Here is an 11,994-nt window from a genome sequence, read left to right as displayed (position 1 = left end):
TGTTAATTAAAGCATTAAATATATGTTAAATAGTTTATATGTGAGCTATAGGTTTATTACCTAGAATATGTGTTAAGAACATATTTGATAAAACATGATATGCGAACCAAGTACGGTTCTATATGCGTTAAGATATATATATATATATATATATATATATATATATATATATATATATATATATAATTTTATGATAATAATAATATAAGTGCCAGGAGTAGAGCACCATAGTCATTCCAAAGATAAAATAAGACTAACACAAAAGACCTAAGTTAATTAGGATGGATATTGGGTAGTATCTCCTTAAGCATACGTGTGGGATATACATAGAGGATAGAACTCTGACATTTGTCCCTGGTCCAAGAGTATGGATTAGGTATAGTCATCTGCCACTAATCCGAGAATATGGATTAGGCATAATTAATTGTCCCTGGTCCGAGAGTATGGATTAGGCATAGTCATTTGTCACTGATCCAAGAGTATGGACTAGACAAAGTCATTCATCCCTCGTTCGAGAGTATGGATTAGGCATAGTCACTTGTCATTGATCCGAGAGTATGGACTAGACAAAGTCATTCATCCCTAGTCCGAGAGTATGGATTAGGCACAATCATTTGTCACTGATCCAAGAGTATTGACTAGACAAAGTCATTCATCCCTGGTCTGAGAGTATGGATTAGGAACAGTCATTTGTCACTGATCCGAGAGTATGAATTAGATATAATTAGTTATTCCTGATTCGTGAGTATGAATTAGGTAAAGCCATTCATTTATGAATCCGAGAGTGAGGATCGGTAGGATGCGGTAGATAGCTTATATGAGCGATATTTGTATATTGTACTCACCAGGTTCCCTAACCCGACCCACTCAGCTTCTTTGTATCATAGGTAGCGATACAAAGGTACAAGCACAATGAGAGATTCATGGAAATGTAGATTGTTAGTATATTGAGATATTGTAAGTCTCCGTTTATGCTTATGTTTTGTATCAGTTATGACATCCCGAGTTTTAAAAATATAAACAAAACACATTTCTTCGAAAATGATTTGATAATACCATTATCATGTTTTTGGGACAAATTCCACATATTAAATCTTTATAAAAGAATACTCTGATTTAATAAACATAAACAAATCGGTCTTTTCTGGCCGTAAAAATGGGGATGTCACAGTTGGTATCAGAGTATTAGTTTAAGCGAATTATGAGTAAGGAATTATTTCTAGACTTAAACTTAGAATGCTAAGCGATGATCATGATAGGTGTGTCTATTATAGGTAGTACACCTAAATTGACACAAGAACTAGCTTACTTTAGGATAAGATGCCTAATTTGCTTTTATATGCTAAATGATCTATAGAATAACATGCCTTAGGTTGCCTATCTAGATTACTCTAAGGTCTGTTGCCAACCTAGAAATAGGAAATTTTATATGTTCAGGTTTCTAAATTTTTAATCACGGTATTAGAGCTGGCATATAACTTTCCATTGTGATAAGGAGGATTACACGTCTAAACCTTCCCTATCTATATTCTCGTATCGGTATACTAAATGCCGCTTTGGTGTATAGAACGTCATGGTGAGAGCATGCAGTGGATTAGGAAACGCTAATGGAAACCAGCAGCCTGAGCCACAAGTGACTGAGAGTGCACCAGAGGTAGCAGCTGCACCCGAGCCAATCACGATGGCAGGAGTACATGGAATGATGTAGATGATGTTATACCATCATATGTAGGAGACAATGCGTTTACTTCAGGGTAATAAAAATGAACCCACTACACCTGTCATGCAACGTGGGTTGGAAGAAGAACAGTCAAAGGAAGGAACATAGTCAGACTGTTAGCCAAGCTAAACCTCGGAGGATTAGAAGGAATAACACCGATGAGGAATTTGAAAGGAACGAATGCAAGTACAAAGACTTCATGGCTGCCAAACCACCAAGCCTTTCCAAAAATCCAACCCCGATGCATGTCATGGAATGGACCTCCGAGATGGAGATGATGTTTGTCAGCTGTAACTGCAGCGAGAGGCAGAAGACAATCTTTGCTGCCCGATAACTAAAGGGTGGAGTTTTGATCTAGTGGAATATGTTGGATGATTCAATGCCAAGAGGAGAAGCAAGGAGAATGTCATGGGGAAACTTCCTGATGCAGTTGAAAAGAGAATACTGCTTCGAGCGAGACCTTCTGGTTATCAACAATGAGTTCCAAAATCTGAAGAAGGGCAAAATAAGTGTCAATGAGTATGCTGCAACCCTCACTGAAAATATGAAGTTAGTACCTCATCCGATACCCACAAAACTTTCCAAGGTCGATAAGTTTTCTAACGGACTACCACCAGACTTTGTGTTGGGTTTTTACTATGCATCAAATACACTTAGGTAGCGGAAAAATCAAACTATGATATACCTAAGTGTACATGCACCTTAGTATCTATGGTTTCATACTAATTACAGTTACCCTATGAAATCTAAAAAACATAAAGAAGAAAAACATACCTCTTATGTAGCCCTTGATCTCCATGCTTGAGGTCTTGCCCTCCACAAAGTTGCTTGGATGAGAGGTCCCAAACCAGAATCCCTCTAATGGTATCACACCCAATGACACCAAAGAGTGGAATAAAAATAACTAGGATAAGAGACAATTTAACAAACCCTAAGAAGGTTAGAAATCGTCCCTAAGAGGGGGAGGAAGAAGGGTTGGCGAAACTTCAAGCCAAGGTGCAAGGAAGAATGAAATCCCTAAGACCCTATTTATAGCCTTGGATACCTTCCTAGGTTTTGTACTCCTTCCCACGTGGGACAAGGAGGCAACCAAGAAATTCACTCCCTTTCCCATGTGGGATGGAGTGATTTCCGTCCAACCCTAATTCCATAAGTGTTGTAACATCCCGATGATAAGGTACTTCAAATTTCAACCCTTTAATTTAATTATATTGCAATTGGTCTCAAAGTTCATTAATTATATGCAAAAGGGACTTAATGACATTTTGGTAAATATGGTTTAAGAGTACGCCATGCGTACGTGGTGTACACTAAGCGTACTAGGGCGCGCCCTAGTACGCTGGGCATACTTCCTAAATGGGGAGAACCTAATTTTTAGGGTTTGGCTAGTATTTAAACATCCTTAAGTCGCATTCCTTCCCCATTTTTCAGCCTCCATTAGCATAAAACGTGTTCCCTTGTAACCCTAGCCTCATTTGAGTCCTTGGAAGGTTGAGTGTAAGTTTTTGAGTGCTACAAAAAAAGAAGAAAGTGGTGGTAAAGCTTGGAAGCTTGAAGCAAATCTTGGATCTGGAAGTTTTGCACCTTTCTCCATCATTTCAAGGTATAAAGTTCATACCTTGATGGCTAGTTTGCTAGATCTTGCTTATATGTTGTTTTCATGTGCTTTTTGGTCCCAAATGTCTCATCTTGAGCATGACATGTTCTTGACAATTTGAGTTGTCCTTTTAGACCCTAGGAGGGGTCCTAAGTCATAAAAATGAAGTCCCATTGGTTAGTTTTTCTCCATGTATCTTGTAGAAGGTATTAATGGATTAAGACCTTGAGTTAAGCTCTTAATAGACGTGTAAAGTCATAAAGTTGGAAACTTTATGACTCTAGGGTGTATTTTGGCCATGGGTCTGAAGTTGGGACATAAGTGCTTAAGCCATTAAGCTCTTCACAAGATTTTTGGGCTTGCGAGGGTACACCCCGTGTACTCTGAGTACGCCCTGCGTACGAGGTCAACCACCCCGATGGTGGTCAACTGCGAGGGTTGGAGTATACTTAGCGTACCTCCTGAGTACGCCCCGCGTACTCGCACCGGGTCAGTCCAGATGAGTTGACTCGGTTGACTTAGTGGGTTTGACCAGTTGACCAAGTTTGACTATGGAGTGTATTTTGGGATTTTGATGGAATTGGTCTTTGGTGGGATTAAGTGTCGGTTAGAGAGCTGAGTTTTGGAGTCAGGGACCTCATCAGCTTCTGTTCAGTTTGTGGGGTGAGTTTCCTCACTATACTTACGGGTCGAAGGCACCAAGGTCGGCTCATTGGTTGATATTCACCGATATGCTGAGTATGGGATCGATATGCATGTTTATGCTAGTTGTTGATATGATAGACTGGTAGATCTGTAGGACTACCTGTGACTCTGTTGCATGATTATTTGTTTATGTTTATTTTTTGGTATATGTCGACATATTGTGTTGGGTTGGGTTGAGGCTGTACTGCTTCGTGCGGTAGCCAACAAACCCTGGAGCATTCCATATATGAGCTGAGGGCTGGGTAGGGCATGTCATACTCATACTGAGGGCTCATGAGCATTCCAAATACGAGCTGAGGGTCGGGTAGAGTATGCCAGACTCGTACTGAGGGCTTGATGGTATTCAGTCCAAGGAATGATCTGGTCGAGGAGCAAGCCAGGCATAAGTTGTGGGCCCCGAGGGCAAGCCAGACTTATGATGTGGGCTCAGGGGTAATCCAGACTTTTAGCCGTGGACCCATTGCATGTTGTTATTGTATATTTATGTTATTTTGTTATGTGTTGGTATTTTGGGAAACTCACTAAGCGTTGGCTTACAGTTTTGGGTTATGTTTCAGGTACTTCGGATGATCGCGGGAAGGAGAAGGCGTGACCGTACACATCCTCATGTTTTGACTTATGATTTTGGGAGACTCTGATCTTGAGCATGTTTCAAGTAACCCTAGTCAATTAAGATCATAACCCGACTCACGGTCCAAATCTCACAACTACGCCCCTGAAGGGCAAAAAGACAATTCTGCCCTTCCATGGTCCAAAATCCTAAATCCTTTGATCAAAAGTCAAAAGTCAGCAAAAGTCAACCAGTCAACCCTCTCGGTCCGTACGCAGGGCGTACTCTTCCTACGTGGGGCGTACATCTCGGATCAGTGAAAACTGGACGGACCTGGCTACACGGGGGTAGCCAGGAGTACGCCCAATGTACTCTGCTTGGTCCCAAGTCTCCAACGTTTATGTCTTAATCCTTTAAGACACTTAATCCAACATCAGATCTGACCACTATAGAATGTCTTAACCCATAAAGTCACTGACTTTAAACCTTTACATGGGTAGATAGGGCTCAAAACACAAAACCTTAACTTTTACAACACTAAAAGTCACTTAACTCATGCATGAGCCAAAGCAAACGATCAAGCAACCATTTTTATGAATCAAGGCACTTCCAAACATCTAAAAGGACATTCAAAAAGATCTGGAGTAACCCATACTCACAAAGGTCCAAGCTTTGAGACAAAAAGCTCATAAATACCCATCTAAAGTGATCTATAAAGAACATTTACAAGGTATGGACTTTATACCTTCAAAAGATGCACAAGGTGAGGTAGTTTCTGGATCTACAAGCTTGCATGCAACACCACCTTCTTCAATGGCCTTCATCTTTAACAAGAAAGCACCAAAATCACCAAAAGATTTAAAAATCTTCACACATAAGGATGAGACTCGAGATTAGGGTACGGAAGGAGTGGAGGCTGACTCTAGATAGTCCAAGGGATATATAAGGTTGTTTAAATAGGGAAAAAACCCTAATTTAGGGTTTAAGGTATGGACTAGTACACCCAATGTACTAGGGAAAATCCCGCGTTCCAAGTCTCGATCAGGTACGTTGCGTTTACCTCACGTACACCTAGCGTATGGGCTAAAAATGCAACAATTTTTGAAACAAGGACCACAAATGTAAATACTTGCAAACCGGATGTTACATAAGCATTTGGAAGACCTATACTAAGAACAATCATGGGATCACAGTCTTTTTATATGTACCTTCATTTTAGCCTACTATTCAAGCCTTTTAGTATTATCTCAAATTTCATGTACTCTCAATATTTATGTACCCTAGATTAGGGGATATTGTAATCTACTCTTTTAAATTCAAAAAAAGTATTTATTTCCTTTCATATTGTTGTATTGTTCAATGTATGCTTAATACTGTGATCCATAATGTCGTCTCATCGTTTGTTGATTTCGCCGCCGACTGGGGTGTAATATAGGGTTTGAGAACCCAGTAAACAACACCAAATCTCAAAATCTACAACTATTTCTTAATTGTAGATTGAAGATGGATATATGAGTGGAAACACAATACAAAACTCATATGAACTCAATAATTGAAAGGGGAATTCGAGTTTACTAAAACCCCCAATATTCTAGAATAAAAGTTAGAATGGTAATTATAAGAATGATACCTCTAAAAGCTAGATTATCAACATAATTTTTGATGAAGACTTCAACCAACAACTTTAAGCATCAATTTTCATGTTGTTGGAGATTAAAATCGTCCATGGAAGAAAGGAGAGGCTAATTCAGATTAATGGAGGAAAATAAGAGGGTGGGTTCACGTATCACACATCTTTTACAATATTGGCAAATTAAGCCCCTCTTTACAAAGCTTCTTACATGGTGGCTCCCAAACTAACTAGCAACTTAGGAATAAGTCACACAAGGTCCATCCCGACAATAACTTATACAAACTTAGTCCTAACCACTTAATTGGTCAACTCTCTAGTCAAACATAAGTTTTGTCAAGTTGTCATATTTTACCCCTTATTACTTGACGATTCTTTCCACACTACAATTCTATTATTTTCTAAATATCAACTAGCGAATAAATTTTGATTAATATCAAGGTTCTAAAAAGCTCGCCATGACTCCAATGCTTGTATCTGTCGCCAAACTTTACCAAAACGTCGCCTTAACTCATATATGTGTATAAAAATAAATAATAGTTAAAAGTACATATAAAAATATTAATTATATACAAAATTGTCGCCTTAAGTCACGTCTTACAAACGATGTGGCTCGCCAATGCTCGGAAAAGCTTGAGGCTTGACATTGCCGCCAAGTCACGCCTTACGTTATTTAGAACCTTGATTAATATTATATATATTATTATTTTTATTTTTTATTCACTAACTTTTTGTTATTTTATTTTATTTAAAAAAATTATTTTACCAAAAGTCTCAAACTTCTATGCCCAAAAATAAGATGTTACACCCCTGTTCTCAAATGAACTTTTATACACACACACATATATATATATATATATATATATATATATATATATATATATATATATATATATATATATATATATATATATATATGGACCACATATCTATTCATTGCCGCTCCGGTGTTCCGACGTACCGATACGACGAAAAGAAAAGAAGTAATATCCATATGTAAATATAATATATGAATATATGAATATTGCATTATGTGACTCCATTATAAAATCGTCATTATAAACTCTTAAAATGACAATTTGATATTTATTTATTTTTTTATATTTTATGTTTCTATTTTTTCTTTTTAATGTTTATTAAACGGCCCAACAAAACATTCTAACCCAACCCCTTTCCCATCGGTCATGTAGCAACTCTATCAGGTCATCTCTTGCAATTCCTCAAGTTGGTCATCCCCAACTCCCTCATATGATCTTTAACTTACTTCTCTAATTGGTATGATTGAATAAAACACCCACATCTACACAATCTGGATGTGAATGCTATGGACTTCTTTAAATCTAACTACAACCAAAAAGCTAGAATTCTTAAATGATTTGTTGTACAAACATGAACCAAAAAAAATAGATACCAAACATCTTATGCAATTTCATGTAAAAACACGAACTAAAAATTTGAACGAAATGAGGAAGTGACAAAATTTGTTATCCATTTAAGCAAAATAGACAATTTCCAACCTAAATTTTATGTGATTTGATGTACAAACACCAACTAGAAACCATATTGGTATGTGAAAGGTTATGGGCGTGACGATAAGAATGGGAATAAGGTTATTTCGTGATATATGATTTTTTTGTAATTTATTTAAAAGTACAAAAGAAAAAAAAAGTTTAATTAGTCAATTTCTAATACTTAACGCTGATTCTTAACATCGTCCACCAAAAGAGAGCAACAATGTAATTTTTTTGAAACCACTTGGACAAAATCAATCAACTTTTCAAATGTTAGACAAAAATATTTTAACCAAACTAAATGGACTATTATACTATATATTAATTTGAAAGTTCATATCTTTAAGTTTTGAATTTTGCAAGCTTTAGTCCCTAAAATTTTGTATTGGGCAGAAAAGGTACCTGCAAAGTTATTTTTTTTACATAAACAGTACATATATTTAAGATTTCTATATGTTGACAGGTTTGGCCTATGTAAAAAATAAATTACAAATTTTTTACAGAAAAGGTCTCTTTGTAGTTTTTCACATGTGTTTAAAAAATTACAATAATGAACCCTACCCGACAGAAAATTTGGAAATTATGCCTACCGCGCACCCCATTTATGTCCCCCGCGAAGCGAGGTGTGAACATTTTCTAGTCTATAATTTACTTTTGTTAAATTATCTTCTTGTCATTTAAATTTTCGTTCTATATGGCATTTAAAATGGAACATAAGTATTTTTAAGCGGTTTTGCTTTCATTATGATTTCAAATAAATGACTTTCTTAATTTCAAGTTAAAAAAAACTACTAAAAGACAAAAAAAAAAAAAACATTTAACGAGGGAATGTACTACTAATTTAAAAGTGTAATGAGAAGTGTGTTTGTTTTTTTGTTTTTTTTTTAACATCTGCATGCTGCTGTAGATATTAAAAAATTAAAATAATCTGATTTTATAAACAAAAAATAGTTTTTTAATATCGAAAATTTAATAATGTATGACATTTCAACAATAATTTATGATATTTCTGCAAAAAATAATCACATTTCAACAAAAAAATAAAGATATTTTAGCAAAAAATAATGATATTTCATCCAAAAATTATCATGATTCAATATAAAAAAATGAAAAAAATCAACAAGAATAAACAAAAAAAAAAATCAAAAAAAATGTAAAAATAAGATTTCAACAACATATAATCAAGATTTCAGCAAAAAAAAGAAGAATGAAAGATTGGAAGATGTTGAAAAAGACAATACAAGTGTTGCGCCAAACAAAACACGCGCAGAAGTTTTTAACTCTGAAAACTTCTAAGTAATAAACAACTGCGAAATTAAAAATGTTGCTTGTGTGCTGGGCCGCACAAAAAATAAAAGGTCTAAAGAGATTTTTTACAAAAACAAACAGCACCTAAGTCTAGAAAGTTGCACAATTAGTTGAATGGTATATAAAAAAAATTCCCTTTTCTTAAAAATACCCTTGTTAATATACACCACTTTTAAATTAAAATTTGCTGAATTTGACAAGTAATTTTGATGATTCCAGTTCTCTAATATTTGGATTTCTAATCATTTGCAACACAATTCCACAATTTCTTTTGCAAACCAATCCTGTCAATTCCCCTGTTGACTTTGACCTGTTCATTGTTACACTCAATCCTGGCCCTCCCTTTTTCCTCCCCAAACTCGAATCCGACGGTAGAGATGTAATATCGTGAAATGACCCTATCGATTTAGATCTTGACACGTGACTTGAATCGGTTTCATCAAGGTCGTTGGATTTGTTTTTTAATTTTAATGGCACGCTTGTGGCACCTTTCTTGGTTCTTCTCCTGGATGCCGAAGCGGAAGCCGAAGCCCTCGATGCTTTGACTGCCTCGGGACTCTCAATCAATGGCTCGTATTTAATAGACGGCGGACACGATCTCCTCACGCGCGGCCGTGCGAGGCCGAGATTGTTCCATGTTAGCGATGTTATTCGCTTACTTGCGGTTACCAAACACTGCAAAACCTCCGCCATCGCCGGCCGTTTCTCCGCGGTTGATTTCACACACCTCGCCGCCAACACCGCCAGCTGCCTCACGGCGGACTCATCGGATGATATCTCAATGTTCGGATCAAATATCTCGCCGTATGCACCCGATCTTATTAGCGGCGCTGCCCAATCCACCACCGACGGCGGACTGTACTTTAGGTCAATCGCGTTTCGGCCGGAGAAGATCTCGAGTAAAAGAATACCAAAACTGAAGACATCGCTTTTCGCACTCAGATCGCCCGGCGCAAGATAGCATGGATCAAGGTAACCTAACGTCCCCGCCGGCGGTGTGCATCGGACCTTCACGTCCTCCACGTTTCCTCTCAGAGCCAAACCGAAATCGCCGAGCCGTGCGTTCCATTTTCCGTCGAACAAAACGTTGGACGATTTTATATCCCGGTGAATCACCGGCGGATTGGAGGTATGCAAATGGTGAACCGCCTTCGCAACCTGAACTGCTATCCTCACTCGCCTGGCTAACCCGGGGGTTTTGGCGTCGTTCTTGTGTAGCAAATCGTATAGCGAACCGTTGGGCATGTACTCCACAACAATCAGCTTCCTTCCGTCAACAGGATCCGACCCAAACCCTAACAAATTCACCAATCTAGGGCTCCGAACGCGAGACAGCGTCTCGATCTCGTTCTCCGCTGGAGTGGCGATAGTTGCAGTACATTGTATTCCGCGAACACTGGTTTTATCCGGCGAGTGGTGAGTGGTGGTTCGTTTAACGGCGGCAATCAAAGCACCACCGTCAAGGATGGCTCTATACACAGAGCCATGGCTTCCTTTCCCAAGGAAATTGGTGTGTGAGAATCCCTTGGTAGACGCTTCGAGATCTGCAAAACAGAAATCCCTAATCTTAAACTGGTGATTATGTGGATTGGAAAAGGATTTCTTCCTGGACAAATTGTAAGAATCGCAGGTGGAAATGGCGGATTCGGCATTACAAGAGAGGTAACCCATCAAATCGAAGGTTGAAAATCAACAACGGAATTAAAAACCCATTGAAGTATAATAACAAGAGAAGGAAGTAGTGGGAATCATGAAGTAATTATATATTAAGAAAAGAATGAAGAGATTAATGGTAGAGGTGAGTAGTTGTGGCTGCTTTGGTGGTGTAAAGTTATGGGGGAGGGGATAGAAAATAGAAGAAAGTGATTAAGGCGTATGTAAAGGCGTGCGGGAGGTTTGAAAGAAAGGGAGGGAAAGAATATATTGAGACTATCATTTCATATACTATCACTTTATACTTTCTGCATTCCTAAAACACCTTAACAAGTGTTTATGGTATTCTGGACGCCAAAATATTCCAATTTAGTTTACTATCACAAAATTCACTGATAGTTTGAAACTGGGAGTAACCGAAAGATGAAAATTATCGCTTTATTTATATAGAAATGCTGTGACAAAAAAATCCATAAAACTTTTGAAAAATGTAAAATGACATTTAGGTATTTTATTCTTTAAGATAAGGTAAAGGTTGGATGGGTTGAATAGTTTTCTTGAATTTAATCATTTAAACAAAGATTACACAAATATTTAAGTTAATACATAAGTATTTTCAAGATAATTACTTTTACATTATATTAGATAAATGATGTTTAGAATTTGGATACAATTATTTAGATGAATCTTGATTTAATATCCTATATTATTTCCATCAAAGAATCCAAACTCCAAACCAAAGAGTAGTGTAATTCTCAGCTAATATAAATTCGATTAATAACTCAAGTATCAGTGTATCACCGATAGTCACGCCACTTTTATCAACTTTACCTTTTTTGTTCTTTAAAATGTTTGGGCCCGTTTCTTTATTCATGTTTAATGTAAATAAAGTCGAAAAAGATCAAGGTTGTCGCATAATGTATAGTCACGTAACATATAAATGTGAATTTTGAAGAGACGATATTAAGATCCGACATAAAAAAATCTAAAACATTATGTGTTTGGTTGTTACACATGTAAACACAACATACATAATTGTATATTTTCAATTTGGACATATTGGATAAGAAAATGTTTAAGTTAAATTTTAAAGGAGCCTTGAATATTTGTTGGTCATTTGTGTTACCAATATGTATTTAAGTGTAATGGATTGATTTGTTGACCAAATATAATCTTGATAAACATTAAACAAGTAAGGGAGGTGCGAAGTGCACATTTGTTTGAGTTTGTTCAAGATTCAAAGCAGATTGTCATTTAGGGCGAAACCCCTAAACGAACAAGGATCTGGGGCAGCACCCCTGAAAATTGGATCAAAGGGGC

General features: G+C 37.0%; 1 pseudogene; it reads right to left on the bottom strand.

Moving 5' to 3' along the window:
* Nucleotides 1–9,157: 9,157 nt before the first annotated feature.
* On the bottom strand, nt 9,158–10,969 carry LOC145131932 (serine/threonine-protein kinase-like protein At3g51990 pseudogene; annotated as a pseudogene).
* Between the last annotated feature and the right edge of the window lie 1,025 nt (nt 10,970–11,994).

This window comes from Lactuca virosa, chromosome 1, assembly GCF_052849685.1.
Source record: "Lactuca virosa cultivar CGN04683 chromosome 1, Lactuca_virosa_CGN04683_v6, whole genome shotgun sequence".
Taxonomy (NCBI): domain Eukaryota; kingdom Viridiplantae; phylum Streptophyta; class Magnoliopsida; order Asterales; family Asteraceae; genus Lactuca; species Lactuca virosa.
The sequence above is the reverse complement of the archived record's forward strand: the minus strand, read 5'-3'. Positions and strand labels throughout refer to the sequence as shown.